This window comes from Kryptolebias marmoratus, linkage group LG19 (assembly GCF_001649575.2).
Source record: "Kryptolebias marmoratus isolate JLee-2015 linkage group LG19, ASM164957v2, whole genome shotgun sequence".
Taxonomy (NCBI): Eukaryota; Metazoa; Chordata; class Actinopteri; order Cyprinodontiformes; family Rivulidae; genus Kryptolebias; species Kryptolebias marmoratus.
The window spans coordinates 13,600,414-13,615,605 of record NC_051448.1 but is presented as its reverse complement, the minus strand read 5'-3'; the positions used below and the strand labels follow the sequence as shown (position 1 = coordinate 13,615,605).

General features: G+C 42.7%; 1 protein-coding gene across 1 annotated transcript in view; it reads left to right on the top strand.

The window, feature by feature from the left end:
- Positions 1 to 15,192, top strand: part of nkain2 (sodium/potassium transporting ATPase interacting 2) — a 96,813-nt gene that overhangs the window by 52,805 nt on the left and 28,816 nt on the right. The window lies entirely within an intron of this gene.

Sequence of the window (15,192 nt, the reverse complement as noted above, 5' to 3'; positions counted from 1 at the left end):
AACGCCTCGCTCACGCTTTGATTTCAAGAGCTCCGCGTTCAGGGCGGAGGGAGAGGCAGGAAGGGATCGATGAATCCCACGAAAAGGCCAAAAGCAGCCAGCGCATTGATCTCTCTAACAAGTGTTGCTTTTGAGCCTCGTGCACGTCTCTCCTTTTGTGCTTCAGACACCATTTGCGGTCCAAAACGATATTAACGACTTTTGTCAGCCGCTCCGTGCTGACACGGACAATCACCTGAACCGCCCCGCTGTCACTTATACCCCCCCGGCGGGCTCAGGAAGGGTCGGCACAGTGCTGAAAGGGAGGCTAAAATATACCGTTTGTCAAAACCTGCAGTTTCTAAACCCAAAAAATGGTAATAACACCGTGTTGTTTTAAAGAAGGCAGGAGATGGTACATAATGAGATTTTAATGCCTTCCTGATCTGGGTGCTTAATTTGACTTGGGCGTATAATAACCTTAGCGTTGTGATTTAATCTGTGTTTATCTACATTTACCTTGCCACGAGTCTTTTTAGGATTTCCTGCGTGGGATTTGTGTTAAACTGCAGCCCCCAGTTAGGGCGATCATGAACCCGGCGGCTGTTTACACGCAGAAAAGATCGCTATCACCGGCATCTGGTGTGCGTTCCTGTATCTGTTAGCAAAATATCTCCTGAACCAGTGGACGGATTTGGATGAAACTTGCAGAAAGCACTCCTTAGATGTGCGTTTACAACCGATTACCTTTTGGAGTCAACCCGATTCATGCTGGCCGCCACAGCTGGTTACATTTACTCAACATAAAAATGGCTTTAACCCAGTCAGTGTTACAGATATTGAGGTAGAAACGGATGCGGCAGTAGCGGAGAGCAGCAAAGAAGAAGGACGAGTGAATTCAATAATAAAAAAGACCAAAACAACGACAGCAGAATCTGAAAGCAAACACGATGTAGAAACGAGCTGCAGAGAGGGCAGCTTCAACAGGCTGGGAATCGTAAATAGTTTGTGGTAAACGGCGGGCCGCGTTCCGGGCTTCGACCTGAAGGGTTTCCAGCTGAGACCTTTAGAGAGCTGCACTTTAGAGGAAAAAGAACTCCCGGCACCTTGACAGGGAGGTGGAGGGAAACCTCCGGAACGAGAACTGACGTGTTAAGCTGCCGCTGATATGTTTACAAGCTCTGATGCTTGTCAAGGTGCCAGTTACTAAGAGCCTTAAAGGGATAGTTCAGAGCCTTTTAAAGTGAGCTTCTGTAGAAATGTTATAAATCATTAATATCTTACCTGTTGTGGATAGCTCTTTGAAGAGCCTCAGTTTGGAGGAGTAGAGTTTCTTTCTGAGCTAAAGGCAAACCCAAACGGGGCCAAGATCAAACTGAATTTCTACCATCTTAAAACATCTCTATTCTAATAAAAGCAAACACCACCATCAGTTTCACGTTACTCTAATATTTCAGCAGGGTAGCATGCAGGAAGTGGCCAAGGTGTTGTGATCTTGGGGTTCATGTGTTTATTTTAGAGGTGAAGTTTATTTTGCTTCCTTGTCCTGAGTTCAGTTGGGATTTTCTGTGTTTCCATTTAAACATTTTGTTTGTTCCCGCTCAGACTAGCCGTTAGCTCATCAGTCCAGCCAGAATTAAACTATCTTTCCGAAGCGAGGCGCCATCTACAACAGGTGAGATATTAATTGTTCATAAACTTTCCACTAAAAGGTTGTTTTGAAGCTAAGAAAAGAAAAATTTGCAAGCCCCTTTATGTAGGACGGCAGTTGCTGCTGGACGTTGGCATCAAACTGACGAGGCGACGTTATGATGACTTGGCCTCCCTCTAAAGAAAACGTTTGGATTTCCTTGTGCTTTTCACATAAAGACGATCAACTCTGACAATTGATTAGGACCAATCAGCGCCTCCGCAAAGAGCAGAAAATCAGCCGATGTGAGCGCTGATTGTGGGTGATTACGCCGCGCCGTGTGCGGTTAGTTCTCCCGCCGCAATTTTCCGCGAGTCGCTCCTTCTGTTCAGCGGTTACGCAACACGCTTCCCGTCGGTTCGTGTAATCGCACTAAGTTGCGTTTACCACAACAGGCATTATCTTATTCCTCATCCAATCTTTCCAATCACAATTAGCGTTTGTCTGGAATTGAGTATTTGTCAGCTCTTGCTCTCTGAGGCTGCCTGCTCTTTTCCACGCCCTCCTACGCTCGGATCCTTCCTGTTTTTTTCTTTCACACACCCATGCGCCCCGAGCCTCGTTAAGTTTGGCTGCCACCGAGAACAATAGCTAAAACTTTTACAGTGAGTCCTCCACCTTGTGTCTGAGCTTCATTGATCTCTGCTTTTAATGACATTTACAGCTTTTCTCCGTCCCCGCTGGCCAGCAGTTATAAAAACCACCTTCCACCCGAGGACACGGAGCTTCTGCTCGGGTTTGGGTTTTAATCATAACAGAGGTAAAAACCTGCCTGCGTTTTTTAAAGACACATCCTTGAGTGTAAAAACAAGCTGGGTTATACGACCGAATGAATCTTTGTTAGTGTGATGTTAAATAACACGTTCTGTACTTCCTCCTCTGATATTAGAATAACTCGTTCAAAGGGCTTTATCTCTCCTGACCAAAGTCAACACATCTGGTTTTTAATAACCACAAAGCAGCCAGTTAATTAGCAGCACACTTATCAATTACCTTCTGACCAATTAGAGAGGAGCACACACACACACACACACGCACAGACCAGACGCCGAACAGCTTGTTTTTATGACCAGGGCAGTTTCCAAGCCGCTCACTCAAGGACTCATCAAACTTGACCCAGTTAGTGATGGAAAGAGGAGCCACAGAGTCCCCAGTCCCGCTGCCCGCCCCGGCTGGATCCACCAGCTGTTAGAAAGTGTGAGATTCGCATCCATCACCTCCAGTTGCAGAGCTTGTTTACCGACCTGAGGGCTAACGCGACACCGTTCCGTGTGTTAAACACACCTGTTAACTCTCACCGCCAAAATGCAAAAAACGCCTGAAAAAAACACCCAAAATGAATCAGATGCTGCTCTTGAACCACTTGGAGTACATGCAAATGAGGATCAAAAGAGGAGGGTCTAGACGACCATTTTGACGTCCTGGTGTTTAAATATGTTACCATAGAAACCCTGCAGGACGCTTTAAAGTGAAACTTAAAGTAAATCACATCGCCCGTCGCTTTGCGCGTCTAAGTTTTACGTCAAGATTTTGTGCTGTGTTAGCGCTTGGAGCACGTGTTGCGGCTGATGCTCAGCTACCACCACACCGAATTTTAGCTCAGTATCTTTAAAATCAGCTGAATTATTTTAATTTTTGCTTTGCCTAAGGATGATTAGCTGTGGCAGCCATCTTAAATGACTCCAAACCATAATCAGATGTAGATAAACATCAAATTATTACATTTTTAGAAGTTTCATTCAAATCTCTCCTCTGGTTCGTGATATATTTTGCTAACAGATAGACACACACACACACAGACAATTACATGATTATCCACCTTTTACGACAGCGGGTGACAGATATTTGCTCACAGCTTTTTCACAATGATCCCCTTTTAAAGACACGAACTATCACTTTCAGAACAAACTGGGTAACAGTTCTGATCTAATGTCATCATGTCACAGCAGAAACAGCTTACAGGCTCAGATTTGGATCTCATGTATTTAGCGCGGATTATTTCCTGGAGTGACATAATGTTTTCTCTGTCTTGCCTCATTTTAACTGCAGTGCATTAAAGACTCCTCGGTTTCAGATCCAGGCTCTGTGCTTTAAGAAGTCTGTGATCCAAATGAAACGCTCGTCCCCGTCTCTCCGTTCAACGTATAATCAAGCCTCCTTAATGCCGTCCTGCAGAGCGATTTTGTCCCGCGCCCCTCCTCCGTCTCGCTCGTCTTCGGCGCCGCCACCGACGGCCACCGCGAGTTCACGACACAGAGCTGCATCACGCTGATTACTTTATTCACTCAAGCCGTAGCTTTCGGGTGGGTGGTGGTGGTGGGGGGGGTCATTTCATGAAAACGACTGTGACATTCTCCATTTTTCTTCATTACGGGGATCTGTCATCTGTTAAAAGACGCAGCGCAGCCGCCGCGGTTTATGCCGTTTTAATCGGTAACTCTCGGATTAGTGCGTCAGCCCGGATGCAATTTTCAGCGCAAGCGTCCTGTTTTATCCATGAACGGAGCCGATATCCAGACCGCACTTCCCAGTTCCTGCGGCGTGCTTTCATCAGGGCAGCGATCAAACCGTTGGGTAGCTAAGTGAACGCCTGAAAGCCTAGATTCACATTCTAAATACATGCATTAACATTCATCTGCATTACATAACGGAAAGGACTGGAGTCAAAGGCAAGAAAATCAGTTCGGTTTCAGTGCATGAATCCCATTCGTTGTGTCTCCTCGCTGCTGATAATCAGCGATTGTTTATCATATATTCTTTGTGCTGAGGAACGTCACAAGAAAACAAGAAATGTCCCGACACTTTGCTCGGAGTGGGAAGCGAAGCGCAGGCAGTGAGAGATTAGAGGCGGCTGAATTGTGTCAGTGTGTGTCAGCTTATTTATGAAATCTTGAAGTCAGGAACGCTGATGGACAGAGAGTGGAGGAACACACAGACCGTCATCATGACTGAGACAATCGTAACGTGGGTTTGATGAGACAGGATGACACTGAGCGTTAGCAGGCAGGCCTTTTGGACAACATCTCCATGAGTCACTGACGCTGCCTTCGAGGTAACTTCCTCCTGACTCCAGAACACCGAGCTTTGGAAAATGGAAGAAAAACGAGCAAAACAAAAGCAATTTCACTTTAAAATTCATTTCCCACACCACGGTTTTCTCCTCATGAGTCAAATGAACCTGTATTCAGATACTTTAATTTCAAATACTGAAAGCAAACACATCAGCATTTCCTGTATTATTAACTGGGCATCTAAAATAAATTATATCAACTCTTTATTGTTGCATATTGCATGTGAGTGGTATAACTAACTTTGGTGTAATTTTACAATATTAGCATTTTTCATTTTTTTTAACAAAAAAGCAATAAAATCAACCCCCAGTACTGACAAAATTTCTTATAAAGCCCCACAAGGAAAAAGAAGTAGAAACTAAGACCAGTTTTGGGTCACATCTTACCTGTTGCAGTGTTGCTACTCTGTGTAGTAATAAGGAGGTAGATTAAATAAACACCCTCTTTACACTGGATTAAGACCCCAATACTCTCAATGCCCCACACAACCTATTAGAGCGCAGATTAATTTGAAAACATCCTTTAATATAAAGGCATTCATGATGCTGCTTGGTTTTTCCCCAAATAGGATTTCCCCTTCCACTTTCCAGCATCAAGATGCTCTCTTGCGCCCTCCCCAGGTTTCTTGGATGGTGCTACCACTATTTCACGACGCCCTATTTTGGTATGACTCCCCCAGATTTTGTCGGGAAGCAGCTACGTGGTATAAGATCACACCACGCTCGAACAACGCTGATTGTATCCGAAGCTTTGGGCCTGCACGGTTAGTCCTGCTACGAATTCCCAATAAGCCATGTTGGTGCATGCTGGTCACACATCCTGGATAGGCTGCTATCGCTGTCACCACGCCCCACCCAGGACCTCAAATACGCAATTCCAATCAAGTCTATGCATATATTGCACCGGTTCACAACAGAAGTCACCTCTGTGCACCAAACAAAGAAAAAAAAAATCAAGTCCAAAAATCATAAATCTAATTAAGCCCAAATCAGATCCAGATTAAATCCAATTACAGTCAGTTCATTCCTATTAAAATACAATACATTTACAAACAGCATTGTATGAAATGCCAATTAATAACAGTTATCGACCAAAGAAGCTAAGAGATTGTGTCAAATCTTGGCTTTGTCGCAATCCCCCATTCACAGCGGCATGTTGGCAACAGCAGAAAGGAACAATTACTGTTTAACTGGAAGAAAACTCTACCGCAACCAGGCTCTGGATGGGCGGCCATCTGCCTCGACCGGCTGGGGTTAGAGAGGGCAGGAAGGAGACACAAGCGAACACAGAAGGATTGGTCCTCGTGTGGTTTTATATGGGAAGAGAAACAAAGAAAAACAGATGTTAATGACAGCAACAACTGCAAATACGAACATGGAGAGCAGAGAGAGTAAAGACAGCAGCAGAGTGGGGACATGTGGTCAGTCTGAGCCTATAGCAGCATAACTGAGGGACAGCTCTGGAAACCTAAACCAACCCCAACTAAAGGTTTTAAATCAAGTTTTAAAAGTAGGCAGACTGCTAATATGCTGCCACCAGGATGATAAACCACCAAGACCTCATTATTAAGGTTTTGTAAAACCCTTCATGATGTTTGACGCTTCATCACATGTAATCGGGAGCCCATTGCATTCTGATTACGCGCCTGAATATCTCGTCAAGGTCCCGCAAAAGTGATCCACATTCCAGCTGATTTTTTTTAAAGTCGTAGCTGGGTTGCAATCCAGTGTGAGGGGAGCCTTAGAACTCATTGCTCTTTTCTTCATCGGCCTCTCTTCTTTTTTTTTATAGAATCCAGGATTTTATCCGCACTGTTTTATATTTGTTTAGCTTTTTTTTTAGTTTTAGTATTTTTTTTTTCATTTTCTTTACTTACATCTGACAGATAAATACCTTAGGTTCATTGGATCTTCAGACCTCGCCTTTTTTCTCCCCCTACTTTCTGTATTTGATGGAACTTTCTATCTAACGCGTATCTTTGCCTTCCACAAGGTCCCTGTAGAGGCCCAGAGGCAAGATAAGGTGTACACCCTGTCTTGACAGTAATTTGAGTTTAAGCTCGAGATTCATACCCCATATCAGTCTGTCACACTCCCATCCTCCCTGTCACTTGCGACGGCGCTATCTAATATAGCAGCAATGCCATAAAATTAATCTTTAAAAAGATTTCTGTTGTGGCATCCCTGACAGATTTGGAGAGGAGTCAGTGGAGGTAGAACTACTGTCACTAGGTTGCCAACACACACACACACACACACACACTCACTCACAAATCCGCATAAGTTAGCTGTCTCACAGATACTGTACACACTTCCAGACAGCTAACTGTCACTAGTCCACTATGTCAAATAAAAGATGTAGCCACCCTCTGGGCGTCAGATGGCACACTGATACAAACGCATGGAAACAGCCAGACACACACCAGCTCGGCTGTCAATCATTGCCTGACGGGGTGGGGGTTGTGTTGGAGGTGGATCCCATATGGTTTTTTTTTTACATACTGTATGAGTGCATCGTTGTTGAATCTTATTTCCTCTGACTGACGTCCCCAAAAACTCAAAACAACAGATTCATTTAGCATTTAGGTGCCTAATTCTGGTCTAGGATGAGAGCACTGACCACAGGAACAGAGTTAACGTGAAAGATGAAAGAAAGATTTGAATAAAACAATAAAAGAAAAGGCGTCACAGGCGGGGAGGTTCAGACAGGCAAAGGCGTGATGGAGTTATTGAAGATGATGTGTTTGGGGATGAAGTCACATGTGAATCTGGTTCATGTAAGAAAAACAAAAAAAAACGAAGGGAGGGAAAGAAACTGGGAACAAACAAACAAGCAAACAAAAAATCAGGAAATATAAAGTTTGTTCAACAAGATCTCCTGTGAGGATAGGTATCTGGATTGCAGTGTAGGGAGAAAAAAAAAAATCAAATGTGTATTTCAAATTGATTTTTATGGACCGTCTCAGTGCAGGGGAGTTCTTTGCTGCTGGATGAATCGGGGGAGAAATATGACACTAAATAAAACTGCAAACCAACTAATTCATCTTTAAGGAAAGTAAAAAAACACAAAAAAAACAACAAAAACAACAGATCGCCGCGACCGGTTTGAATGCTAATAGCTACTTCATTTGGCTCCCCGCAGTATTCATTCAGCCCTGCCGATGGAGGCGATGAATGAGAGGGTCCCGCACATTTAATCACGGGCGTTCTAGTTAAAACATCCACCTCGATTCACCGAGTTCAACCATCAGGCCTGACGCCGTTTGATCAATGGATGCATTTGCTGAAATCATGGCATAAAATCGCCTTTTTTTTTTTACCTCCATCAACACTTCTCCAGCAGAATCTTTTCCACCAACTAATTTTCTGCTTTTATCGCTGATGATTGCAGTTGATTATCTATTGTTACTGTATAGATTCACATGCGGTGACAAGAGTTTGTTTTTGCTTGTTCAGATGGACAAACAGAGATTGGACTTCATAAATAACGAATACGAGTGAGTGACTGGAGTCAAACCTGTTCCAGGATTTACAGAAGTTCAGGTTAGATTAGACTTTAATGCACTCTAAGAAGTTAAGTTGCAATGCCGCAGATTTATCGCAAATTAATGAAACCTTCAGAAAGTAATCATTGGATGAACTTCTACAATTGATTACCTTTTTGTAATCAACCTAATTAAAGATGGCTGCCACAGCTAATTGACCATAGCCAACACAAAAATGGATAGGTCTCAGTCAGTTTCACAGAAAATGAACAAAAACTTAGATGTGGTAGTAGCTGAACATTCACAGCTCCTCTTCCGAGTGCTAACAAATCGGGTAAATTCTCGAGATCTTGGGTTTGATCAAAATGGCTACATTTTTCAACACATCTTAGTTCTAATGTAATGTAGTGTTTTGCATACTCAGATTCCTAGAAAGAAGTACTCCAGTTTTCTCCCTTTTGGTCTGTTTGGTTGCCCTGAATCGCCCCTTCGTCTGAGTGAGAGCGTGAATGGTTGTCTGTCTCGTTCGTCTCGATATGGTCTCTGTCCAGGTTGTACTCTGTCTCTTGCCCATTGATCACTGGGGGATAAGCACCAGGTAACAAGCAGGTACAGAAAATTTAAGGCTGGATCCCCTATAAAACTGCTCATAGTTGCTTTCCTGCACAAGATATAAGATCAGTCTGAATTGCCTTTTTCTTTGGCTTAGAGAAATCAGACACCTGTCTTTAATGTAAAGAGATGCATTAATGTCAGTACGGGTGTCGTGCAACACCCATCTCAGTTTTGTAAATACGTAAAACTTAACTTTACTAATTGAAGTCCTTTACCTGGGTTTTAATTTGGATTTAGGCTTTGTTCGGCTTACGTCAGTGAATCACAGGACCTATGTTTACCTGAGACCTCAGACGGCAAATTGTCCTTTATTGTTAGTTTAGCTTCTTGAGTTGTTCTGGTTGAATGCAAGTAACTTCTCATTAAAATCAGCAAAATAGTTATGTCACGCTCAACAGAAGCCTGAACTTCTTCTACTTATTCACCTCATCTTCTGTGCGTTAAACTAAGCCCGGCCCGTGGGAAAAGAGCGCGTCTCCTGAATACATTGACCAAGATTTGGGTGACTTCAACATTATAACGTTTCACACTCTCATCTTTGATGCTGGTTGAGACCAAACCTAAATGATATGAGCGCCGGGTCGAAGTATAAGCCGAAAGATGCTAAAATGTCAGACTTTTTTTCGTTCACCGCGACTCCTCGGAGGTCGTATCACTGCGATAAGTTCGGCCTTTTTGCAGCTCGTTTTGAACGGCGTTCTTCTCCTCTAACACCATCTGTGTCCATTTTAAAAGATATCAGATCTGAAATCGTGCTTGTTAAAGAAAGTTTTAAGATTTGACAGACATTTAAAATGTCTGCGAGGCACACCTGCTTTTTTTTTTTTTTTCTTGAGATGAAAATCCACAAAGAGGAACTCTCCCGTTCATCAGCTTGTGTGCTCACACACAACTTTTAGATTCTTTAGTTTTTTTGTGTTTTGTTTTGCTTGTTTCGTCACAGCACAAAAGCGGAGTAAATATTAATTTAAAGAATCTGATTCATAGTGTAACCCGTTAAAATCTGTTGAAGCCAATTCAGATCTGGCTTCAGTGGTGATTATGGGATTGGCAAAAAAAATATCTGCAACCTCTGCCCTTGGTGAAAATGTAATTTCTCTGGAGTGCTTTTAATTGTTCCACCATTTAAAAGATTGAAGTGATTAGAATGGCTGTGTCGAGGCGCTTTATTATAAATGCTAATGGGTTTGGTATTGTTGAGGTCGGGGTGAGGACCTGGAACAGACCTCATCTTTACGTGCCCTCCGGCACATTTGCACAGACAGAGCCATAAACAATTCCCAAGCACCCCCAACCAATCTGATCGGAGAGAAAGCGCTTCAAGCATTATAGGTTAAGGCCTCGTCTTAACACCCATGGGAAATTATTGAAAACTGATGTAGTGAGATGCGCCGTGACTGATTGTGTTGGTGTGAAATAACACAGACAGAGCCACACGGCGAGAGGCAGCGGAGGGAAGGGAAGCGATGGGAAAAAAGGGGCTGCAGATAGAGATAAAAACTCGGGTAAATAGAGTCAGAAATATCGACTTTGGACTAAATAAAATTAGTCTTGTTCCCTTCCTGGTTTTCCACTCGTCAGTATGATGATCAGCTGGTGTTTGTGGGATCCTAAAGGATGGACTCACTGTCTCAGATAGTTTCTCTTGTTAGGGTCTGTGGGGTTTTACCCTCTTTTAGTTTATAGCTGCTTGATTTCTTGTTAGGTTAGAATGGAAATCTTCGTGTATATCTCGGTTTCTCTTTAATTGTTCTCAGCTTTCATGATCTTATTTCTTGTCCATGTCACCACCTATTCTGTCGTTGTTAACTCATCGGCTGTCAGTCTGGTAATCACCCTCCCTTTCATACACACATCCTGCCTGTTTTCTCTCAGTCTTTCTTGACGACTGCCTGCTCTTATTTCTTGACTTTGGCTCATTGTTTTTTTGTTTTTTTTTTCTACTTTCTCAGCATCATTACAAGTAGTATATTTATTTTGATCTGGGAGTAAATGCCTAACCCTCCTGCTGTCCTTGTTACAGCCCATAACTTCGGCCCAAACTGAGATTTGAACCAAGGACCTTCTTGCTGCGAGGCAACACCACTTACCAACTTGGTCATTTAAAAAAAACACCTAATTGTCTTGTATACCATTGCAACCAGTCAGTTAAGAATACAATCATAATAGGGTACTAGAAGAAAAATAACAATAACTTTATTGTCTACGTAATTTCCATAAAATAAAAATGCATATTTGGCATCTAGCAAGTCTACAGTTAAACAAAAACCATAAAATCAAGCAGTAAAATGCATCATAAAATAAAAATATGATATACACACACTCCCGTTTGTCTACACATACAGCACATAAGAAAAATATATCACCAAATATATACACATGTGTGCCTACATTATAAAATAAATTGCATTTCTCTGCAGTGAAAAATGATTATTTCCAAATTTACTTATTAGAAAATGGAAACAGCAGAAGGAATGAGAGGAATAATGGATTTCTCCGGACAGTTTTTGACGTGCTAATGGCAAACGGAGTCCTCTGCCAGATGGCAGCGACTGAAGAGACGAGTGAAGACACTGGGAGGAACCGTCCTAGATAGGGAGCTGCTTTAACACGTTTTATCAAACCCAGCCCAGATGTTTGACTGAAATGTAACGCCAACATTTTCTAGAAATGAAAAACGGGGTCTGCTAGCTCCGACAGGCAGCAGCTTTGTTGGATTGGCGCCTCACTTGACTGAAACAGCTCAGACGTTTCTTGAGCTCTTCGGCATTCATCTCCAAGTGTCTCTTTTTGTGGAACATGGACTCCACCTTGGATGACGGTGTATCACTCCAGATGCTTTGAGTGGATGATCACAGCCACTTATGAATGTGCTCATCCTTCCATCAGACGTTGCTTTTTTTTTTTTTTTTTCCCCCCCAACACCACTTAACGCTGCTAAGAACACAATTTGAGTCTATTTTTTGACAGGAGTGAGTGAAGCTACTGTTTATTGAGAAGATGAGCCAAGCACAAACCCAACAGAAGATCAGCCTGGGTTTGCAGCTTTACACTTAGGCTGAATAAAGCGAAGTAAGTCTTGGCTCAGCGCATGGCTCTGGATGGACACCTCAGAGAGTAACTCAACATGTAGCTGTGGTCTGAGGCAGGGGGACTGGCTTTAACGAGTCCCTCCCAAAAAAAAAAAAAAATCTCCAAAAGAAGCCACTTTGGCATCAAAGGTTCTGGAATCGAAGAATTCGCTGCCATAAAAATGTCAGTTTTCCTATTCCTATTATCTTATTATCTTATTCTGACGCCATGTTTCGACTTTTCCACCCTGAACCTTTTTTGCCCGGGAACATGATTACCCTGAAGCTTTAAAGACGACGACTCCAAACTGCATTGCAACAGAGGAGCAAAAACAAAACCAGCTGAATCCGATGGTAATGGCTTCCAAGTTACAGCTTATGTTTTTAACTAAAAATGCAAAGACAAAAAAAAAATTAGATTTTTTTAAAAACTATTCTTTGTTATTTTAATTGTTTAACCAGGTTCCAGGTATCATTAAAGCGGCCTCACTTCTCCCTTGTTGACTATCAGGCAATCAGATAATAGACCTTTCTGAAAGGTCTTTTTTTCCTCTCTCTCGCTCTCTCTCTCCCCTTCATTCTTTTACCTCCTGGGAGTGGAAGACAAAAGAAAATACGGAGGTGGGAAATTGAGGGGAAATTGAGAGAGAGAGAGAGCGGGAGACGAGGGAGGGGAGAGGGCCGGAGGCGTAAAGAGAGGAGAGGTGAAGAGGAAGGCAGGGGAGAAAACAGATGTGGCTCATTGAAGCGCCTCTAGCCCAGTCAGAGACAAAGACCCGAGAGCATAGGAGCATGATCCTAACACACAGGAAATTATAGGCGGTGTGTAGTTATTGAGTGTGAAAGGGAACAGATGATTGGAGAACATTCAGTAAAGGTGCGTCGTATGAAACTCGCACACGGATGGAAATATTACCACGAGTCAAGGTTGCAGCCGAGCAGCTCATTCATCACCGGAATAATATCACAAGATTTTTATTCCAAGCTATGGATTCGTCGACTTAGTGGGTTAAATGCGGCGTTGCTATATAAATTCCACCAAATGTGATCAATATATCACTGCCAGGACACAGCTGCAATTTAATTTGTTTGCATTCCACCATTGACTAAGGAGTAATTTCAGCTTTACGTTCAGATCTTCTGCGTGCACTAGATTTCTCTATATTAGGAATATGTGGGGATATGTAACAATAAGCTAGGTCTTTAACATGGATGTGTGGGACGGTGGTGGTGATGATGTGGGGCAAGGCGTTGTGTCTTCTTTTCTTGTAGAAATCCTGCAGCCACAGAGCCCCTCAAACACAGGCTCTGTGGAAAGTGCTTTTATAAGACTCTTTGTTGTTTGGAGATTTCTAAGGTTATGTGAAACGGTAGCTCAAGGCTGGAAGACGCTCAATTAACTGTGTTCTGTTTAGGTACAATTTGTAATTGACTCCAGAGTTACAGCGGATTGGCATTCCAGGTGGTGGCACCAGCACTGGGACAGTGTAGATATGGAGCGAATACGCCAGAAAGACGAGAACTTTAATTGTGACACGTTGTCAAAGTAGTGCTGAAGCTCACTGTCTTAAAATAAATAAAAAAATAAAATAAAATAAGTTTATAAATGGGTTTAGATTCATACAAGATTTCAAACACCTGAGTTCGTGACCTGCTGCTGCCACAAAACACCTGCCACACCTTTTCACTTTTTGCGTGCGGTGTTCGGTTTTCTATTTACCTGTGTGAAAATAAACCAAAAACACCCCAATACAGAGAATAAAAACCAGAACACCTGAGCGGATCAGCTACACGCATATCAGCTCGTGAAAATGTCGTTATGGGCAGCCCGTCAGCTGCTTCTTGATATGGCGGGACGTGATGTAGCCTTTTGTGTTTTTTAAAAACATTTCTCTTAGATTTAGATTAAAAGTGTAAAACATTTCTTGAAATACATTTAGAACAAACTTTGTAGACACTTCTCAAATTATGTACATATGAATACACATAAACATAAAAGCTATAACGTTCTCAGTGGAGATGGACTCTGTTAGCTTGCAGAGCTAACCTAGCGTGTTTTCATCGTTTATGCTAAGCTAGTTCGTCGCCTTCCTTGTGTAGCTTAATGCACCTCTAGACATTACCCATTTTCTTTTCATCAACCTTTCACAAAACAAGGCTGAAAATTAGCATGTTTCTTCAAATAAACTGTAGAACAAAATGTTAAAATTTAGCTCACATGCTAATGCTAGCCAACAACCTTATAGCTTGAGGCGGGCTGAGACTTTTAGTTGTTCTTTATGGGTTTTTGTTTGTTTTTTTCTCTCTCAGCACAGTTTTTAGCAGGCACTACTTTATCTTACAAACATGTCGACATTCTGTCTGAAATAATTCAGCTAAAATTGGTTTTGGGGTTTCACTAGAACGGATTGAACTCCTTTTTTTTTCAGAGCATCTTGGCCGAGATCCGGGCCGATTATTCTTCCTAATCCCATTTTCATTACCCTCCCAAACTGAGGGAGTGCAGGAGAATTAGCAGCGCTGCATCCCGCCCGATATTAACGACGTTTTGCCAAATTCAGCTTTTAACAGTGGATTACTGTTGTTCGCCCGCGTGCGTGTGGTCTTTAAAGAAGCTCATTAGAGAAGCACTGATGGATGATACCTTGGTGAAATAATTACCACCCCTTTCCACGGCACCTATTTAAACGAGGAAAGAACCAGAAGTGGAAGAGTTGTGAGGAAGAGGAATGTAAAAACAGGGGGGGGAGAAAGATATGAAGCGAGGCAGCGACAGACTGAAGGAGAGTGATGGCGAAGACAAACCAAGAGAGAAATTTAGAGAGATTTCACTCATTAAAAAGAGGAGCACAACAAGGGGAGACGGCATTAATCAGAGCCCTGTGCTAATGAGGCATTTACTCATTATGCTGAAATAGAGAGAGGCCAAAGAAGAGAAAGAAAGGAGAAAAAATAGAGAGGGTGGGGGGGTAGGCTGCAGTGTAAATTAATAGAAAGGAGAACAGAGGGAAAAACGAAGAGGTTTCTGGAGGGAGGTGAAGGAGTCAAGTGTGTTTGAGGTAGACGATGAAACAGATTTAGAGGCTAGAAACAAAATGTTGGTTCAGGTGGATCAAGAGCCGGTCCTCTGTTTGAATTAAAACTTGGGAGCTATCTTTTAATGGAATGACGTTAAATGGTGCGTCCACGTCTGTGAGTGCTGAAAATGACAGCTTTACCCACCGATATGGGAATCGTGCAGCAATTTTCTTCAGGCTATGGCCCTTTCCCCCCCCCCCCCCC